Here is a 7,059-nt window from a genome sequence, read left to right on the forward strand (position 1 = left end):
CAGTACCTCCTAGAGAAGGTGAGCAAACAATGAGCAGACAGACAAGAGAACCATCACAGGGTGGCGGGGCAGGGGGCGGCCGGGAGGGGGTGTTATACATTAATAAATAAATAAACCATGTAAAATAAATAAATCTTTAAAAAGAAAAAAAAAGCCAACAGAGGTAAGCAGATGTGGCTAAAGTAGTTGGGTGCCCTCCTACTCTATGGGAGGTCCTGGGTTTAGTTCCTGGTACCTCCTAAAGAAGACAAGCAAGACAGCAAGCTGATGTGACTAGCTGACATAACGAGATAATGCAATGAGGAGACACAATGAGAGACACAAAAAGCAGGAAGCAGAAGTGATTGGGCACCCCTCTCCCACATGGGAGGTCCCAGATTCGATTCCCTGTGCCTCCTAAAACAATGAGCAGGCACAGAGAGTACACAACGAACAGACAGAGAGCAGACAGTGAGCTCAAAACAATGGGGGGTGGGGCAAGGAGAAATAAATAAAATATATCTTTTTTAAAAAGCCAAAAGATTTATGGTACTTTGCATCAGCACCCCTTTTAACAGAGAATTTGGTACCTGGTGTGGAGTTGTGCTTTTGAATTACCAAAATGCTGCAATGGTTTTATAAATGCTTAAGGAGTATTTTTTGGAGAAATTGTGAGATACTTGATAGAAAAGGCCTAGATTGCTTTAAAGAGACTGTTGGAAGGAATGTGGACACAAAAGAGACTTCTGATGAGGCCTTAGATGTAAATGATGAAACCATTCTTGGAAACTGGAGGAAAGGCGAACTGTGTTTTAAAGTTGCAGAGAACATAGCATGATTGACTCCTGATGTTGTACAGAAGGCAAAATTTGTAAACTATGAGGTTGGACATTTAGCCAAGGAGATTTCCAAACTAAATGTTGAAAATGCAGCCTTGCAGCTTATAGCAAAATGTTAAAGGAAACATATAAGCTGATAACTGGATTTGGGGGCACAAAGAAAACAGAAAGTGATTCCAGAAATTCCAATCCTCTGGAAATAAGCCCCCAGATGATAGTACCCCATTTGACGGATTAACTAAACTTGGAACTTGTAAGTTGGAATTGAAAATACAATTATCTAAGAAGGACTTGTGGAAAGTCTTACTGTCTGATGGCTTAGACTCTTGCTTCCTGCATGCTAAACCAGCAAACTTTTTTTTTAAAGATTTATGTATTTTATTTATTTATTTCCCCCTTTGCAGCTTGTTCCTTTCTTTGCTGTCTCTTCTCTCTGTCCATTTTCTGCGTGTTTTTTTTTTTCCTGTATCTACTTGTCTCCCTTTGTTGTATCATCTTGCTGTGCCAGCTCTCCATGGTGCATGGGCCATCAGCTCTCTGCGGCACTTGAGCCAGCTTGCTTTCACAAGGAGGCCCATGTGGTAGACAGGAGCCCAACTGATTGAGTCACAGCCGCTTCCCACCAACAAGCTTTTTGAAAAAGCTGTATGAACAAAACCACTGTCAGCCTGAACTGAAAGGGACATGGAGGGGAAAGGTAGAAGGGAAAATGGTTTTAGGAGGAAAACCATGGAAGCTCAGGTCTGGAATTAAGACATCTCTTTGGGCCAAGAGAAGGACCCCACCCAGGTGTATGGAGAGGGTGAGTTTGCCCCAGCATTTGAAGAGGGTGCATGTCCCAGCCCGCTGTTCAGGGAGAGTTTTGGCACCCCAGGCTACAGAGGGGGTGGAGCACATTCCCCAAGGGTGATATGCTGTGAGAGGGGTGGACTTATTCCCCATAGGTCAGGGAAAATGTGGCCATCACCCCAATGTTCTTGGAGGGTGAGGTCTGGAACTCAGTCTCCACACAGATGCTTGATGAGGGTGGAACCAAAAAAATGGCCATTGGACAAGCCTGAGGAAAGGGTGGGTCTCCATGAAGCCCTGGGGCAAAGAAACTATCATCTTGAGAGTGACTCTCAAACTTTGAAATCTAATGAAGTACACCCTGCAGGTTTTCGAAACCTTAGGGAATCAGTGACTCGTGTTTCTTTTCCAGTTTCTCCTTATGGTAATGCAAATGTTTATCCTTTGTCCCTTTGTATATTGGAAGTAGATAAATTGTTTTTTAAGTTTCACAGATCTACAGCCAGACAGGACTTTCCCCCAAGACAAACTTCATTTCTGTAAATAACTGTGATGTGATTTTGTACTCAGCATTGCTAACTGAAAGGATTTAAGGTGTTTTTTTAAATATTGTAATTTCTTTTTTGGAATCCAGTGTGGAGTGTGACAGTTTAATATTATTTATTAATTCCAAAAACAAATATTAATTATATTTGTAAACTTGTCTATTCCTCTGAGCATGATACTCTTTGATTGTATTAGATTCAGCTGAGATGTCTTTGATTAAATTATGTTAAGATTAGGGCTTTGATTCGACCATGTTGCTAGGGTGACTCAGTTTGAGTCCCCATTCCCTTGGTGGGCTATATAAATGGACACTCAATCAAGAACACAAAAGTAGATATACCAAGAAGGTACACAGAGAAAGGGAGCTCCATAGACTCAGAAGAGGATCCTGGGACTCTGGGGAGAGAGATGAGCTATTCGCCTGATAGTTTACAGCTGACTTTATGAAGAGACCAGAGCAGCTGAGTCCAGAAAGAAACGAGCCCGAGGAAGAGAGACAATCCCTATGCTACCCTGTAGCTGAGAGTGGAAGAAGTTGGACCTATGGAGCCTTAAGAGGAAAGAGGAAGGCTCAACCCTGCAGACATCACCTGCCATCTTGCTTCAACATGTGGCAACAGAGTTTGGTAAGGAAGTAACCTTGAGTTGAACTCTTTAGGGCCTTGTAACTGTAAGCTTTTACCCCGAATAAATACCCTTTATAAAAGCCAGCAGATTTCTGGTACTTTGCATCAGCACCCATTGGCTAACTAATACAATGACAAACTCATCTGTTAACATGACACTATGAATGCTTTCTTCTTTACTAATTTGCAAACATCCTAATGGGACTGGTATTAATTATTGATCAAACTTTTATTAAATGCCATGCACTATACATGTATGTGTGTGTATAATTACCTCATTTAATCTTTTTTTTTTTTTTTAAGATTTATTTATTTATTTAATTTCCCCCCCTCCCCTGGTTGTCTGTTCTCGGTGTCTATTTGCTGCGTCTTGTTTCTTTGTCCGCTTCTGTTGTCGTCAGCGGCATGGGAAGTGTGGGCGGCGCCATTCCTGGGCAGGCTGCACTTTCTTTTCACGCTGGGCGGCTTTCCTCACGGGCGCACTCCTTGCGCGTGGGGCTCCCGCACGCGGGGGACACCCTTGCGTGGCAAGGCACTCATTTGCGCGCATCAGCACTGCGCATGGCCAGCTCCACACGGGTCAAGGAGGCCCGGGGTTTGAACCGCGGACCTCCCATATGGTAGACGGACGCCCTAACCACTGGGCCAAAGTCTGTTTCCCTCATTTAATCTTTACAACAACCCAGTGAGGTAAATTTAATTATCCTCCATTTTACAAATGAGGAAATTAAAGTTCAGAGACATGAAGGGACTTGTCTCATACCTGAACAAGTGGCTTAGCTGGTTTTGCCTTTCCTAGTGTATTACATAGTGAAAATGTCCCAGGCTGATTTCATAAATAGCATAAGCCTGCATACCAGGCTGTCAGATGCTTGTTTGTACTGGGAAATTGGAAATTAGGATGTTTTACAATTTCAGCCATCTGCTTCAAGTTGCTGCCTATTATCCAGCCTCTCTAAGATACTCCCATCTAAATCAACAGACTTGAGGGCTGAACTTTTGAGTCTGACATGTACAGGGGCAATGGGCATGTTTCAGCTGACACCAAAATATCAACCATCCCTCTCTCTGCTGTTGTGTCTGAAGCAGGCATCATCCACATCCTCAGTGCTTGAGGAAACCTGAGAGGGATATTATTGAGGTAGCCCAAGAAGCAGACCTAGGGTCAAGAAGAGCCACGACCTTGACATGCACCCCCTTGGAACTGGAGAACTGGATGAAAAATGGGGTGGGGGTGGGGCAGAGTTTATATAGAATTGACATTGAGAGCCCGGAGAATGGAGAGCTGGACAGAATGAAGGCTCACTCATCCATTCAAATACTATTTATTAGGCAGTGTGCTGGGAATAGGGCTACAATGATGAATAGGAAAGTTTTTGCCCTCGAGGAGATCACAGACAAATGTGTAGTTAATAAATGCTGTTACTTCACAGCCCAGATATTATTTAGCAGTCACTGTATGCTGGGCCTTGCTCTCAGCTAGGCATACAGCTCTGAACAAAGAAAAGTCTAGATAGGCTCTGTCCAATAGAAATGTAATAAGAGTCACATATGTAATTCAAAACTATTGAAATAAGTTTCAGTAATATGTTTTATTTTATCCAGTCTATCCCAAACATTATCATTTTAACATATAATCATTATTTTAAAAATGAGATAGTTTACATTTTTTTGCCAAATGAAATCTTTGAAAGCTGGTGTATATTTTATTCTTGTAACATATCTCAGTTTAAACTAGCCACACTTCAGGCACTCAATAGCCATATGTGGCTAGTGGCTACCATATTGGACAGCACAGATCCAGGCTATGGAGGGTTCCATAAAAGTATTGCTGGGATGCCTTCTTTACAGAAAGTTTGCTGCATCTTGTACAGATTTAAGGAAGCTGCTCCAGCCTGGGTCCCACATCCCCGAAAATCATCCTCTTTCCCAGATCTGGGCAGAACTGGGCCAGGTATATCAGGTGTGTCTCACCTTATGTTTCAGAGCCTTCTATAGGCAGGATGCCAAGTCCCAAGTGTGATTTTCCAGTGTAAGTCCCACCTACTGGAATTAACCTTATTGTGTCCAAAGTTGTTCATTCATTCATTCACTACTTGTTTATTGAGCACCTACTGAGTGCCAGCTTCTGTGCTAAGCACTGGGAACACAGCAGTGAATGTAAGACAGTCACTAGTTCACAGTCTAGCAAGACAGAGCCAAGTAACTGTAGCAGTTTAATATTATTGATGAATTCCAGAAAGAAATATTGGGTTATGCTTGTAATCTGATCTGTACCTGGGCATGATTGAGTTATGATTAGGGCTTTATTCACCAAGGGGTGGGAACTCAACAGACAAAAGGCATGGCAAAGAGCTGAGTTGAGGGTTTCTAATGCTGGAGTTTTGATGTTGAAGTTTGATGCTGAAGAGCTGAGAAGTAAGCTCACAGAGGAAAGAGAAGCCAGTCCCAGGAAGAGAGGAACCTTGAACCCAGAAGAAAGCAAGCCCCAGGAACGTAGGAGACCAGGAAGCCTGAACCCTTGCAGACGTCAGCAGCCATCTTGCTCCAAATAGACTCTGGTGAGGGAAGTAACTTATGCTTTATGGCCTCGTATCTGTAAGCTCCTACCCCAAATAAATACCCTTTATAAAAGTCAACCAATTTCTGGTGTTTTACATCAGCACCCCTTTGACTGACTAATATAGTAACACATAAATGAAGAAATCAGTGCAGTCTATAAGAAATGCTATGACAGATAAGTCAAAGTCAGTATAAATAAGGAACTCTGGCCTCTTGAGGGTCAGGGAATGTCTTCCTGAAGAAGTACAGTTAACTGCAAGGAGGAGAGTGTGGTCTATGTGCAAAAGCAGTGTAGGAGATGCACGGAGGAATGAGACTTATTTGAGGAGCTTAAGGACAGCTGGTGTGGCAGGCATGCAACCCTGATGATTACAGTAGCATCCTGGAGGGGGTGTCAGAACGCTAGTTTTGGAGTCATACAAACCTGGGGTCTACCCAGCCAAGTGACTTAGGGCAATTTCAATCTCTGTGGGCCTCAGTTATAGAATGTGGTGAGGATTAAACAGAGTGGTGTGTGAAAGCTCTTGGTATGGTGGACGCTCTGATGGACTGTTGAATTATTGCCCTCTCCTGCTGTTGTTATTGTTAATCAGAAGTTCTATACCATAATAAGAAGATGGCCAAGTTTTGTGTTTGTTTCCTTGTTTTGAGGACTTTGGAGTTGAAGCCCCCAGAGTAGAAGTTTCTAGAGAAATCTAGACAGAATTCACTCTTTTATTTTTTCTTTATTTTTATTAGAAGACCTGAACAACACAGTTAATTGACATGATTGATTTCTTAAAATAAAATTTTTATTTGGGAATAAATTTAGATTTACATAAAAGTTGTAAACATAGTACAGAGGGTTTCCATTTACCCATCACCCAGCTTCCCCTAACATTAAAGTCTTATGTAATGGGAAACGGATGTGGCTCAACCAATTGGGCTCTTGTCTATCATATATAAGGTCCAGGTTTCGATGTCCAGGGCCTCTTGGTAAGGGCAAGCTGGCCCAAGTGGGAATGCCATCCCATGCAGGAGTGTTGCCCTGCATGGGAATGCTGCCCACCGCAGGAAAGATGCCCCACACAGGAGTGCCAGCTGATGTGGAAAGTTGGTGCAGCAAGATGATGCAACAAGAGACAGAGAGGAGAGAAAATAAGAAGATGTAGCAGAACAGGGAGTTGAGGTGGCGCAAGAGAGTAATCGCCTCTCTCCCACTATGGAAGGTCCCAGAATCAGTTCCAGAGCTGCCTAATGAAAAGAAAAGCAGACACAGAAGAACACACAGTGAATGGACACAGAGAGCAGACAACAGGGGGAATGGGGGAATGGGGAGATGGAGAAATAAATAAAATAAATCTTAAAAAAAAGTCTTATGTAACTAACTGCAATACATTTGTCAAAACTAAGAAATTAACACTGGTGCATTACTATCAACCAATTTACAAACTCTATTTGGATTTCACAGTTTTCCCACTAATGTCCATGTTCAGTTCCAGGACCCAATCCAGAAAACAACTTTATATTTATTCGTTGTGTCACCTCAATCTCCTCTAATCTGGGACAGTTTCTCCATCTTTCCTTGTTTTTTATGACCTGACAGTTTTGAAGAGTACGTATTTTGTAGAATCTCTCTCAGTTTGGGTTTATCTAATGTTTTCTCATGATTGGGGTTATAGGTTTTTGGGAAGAAGATCACAGAGGTAAAGTGCCCTTCTCATCACATCCGTCAGGAT

The sequence above is a fragment of the Dasypus novemcinctus genome, chromosome 24, assembly GCF_030445035.2.
Source record: "Dasypus novemcinctus isolate mDasNov1 chromosome 24, mDasNov1.1.hap2, whole genome shotgun sequence".
NCBI lineage: Eukaryota > Metazoa > Chordata > Mammalia > Cingulata > Dasypodidae > Dasypus > Dasypus novemcinctus.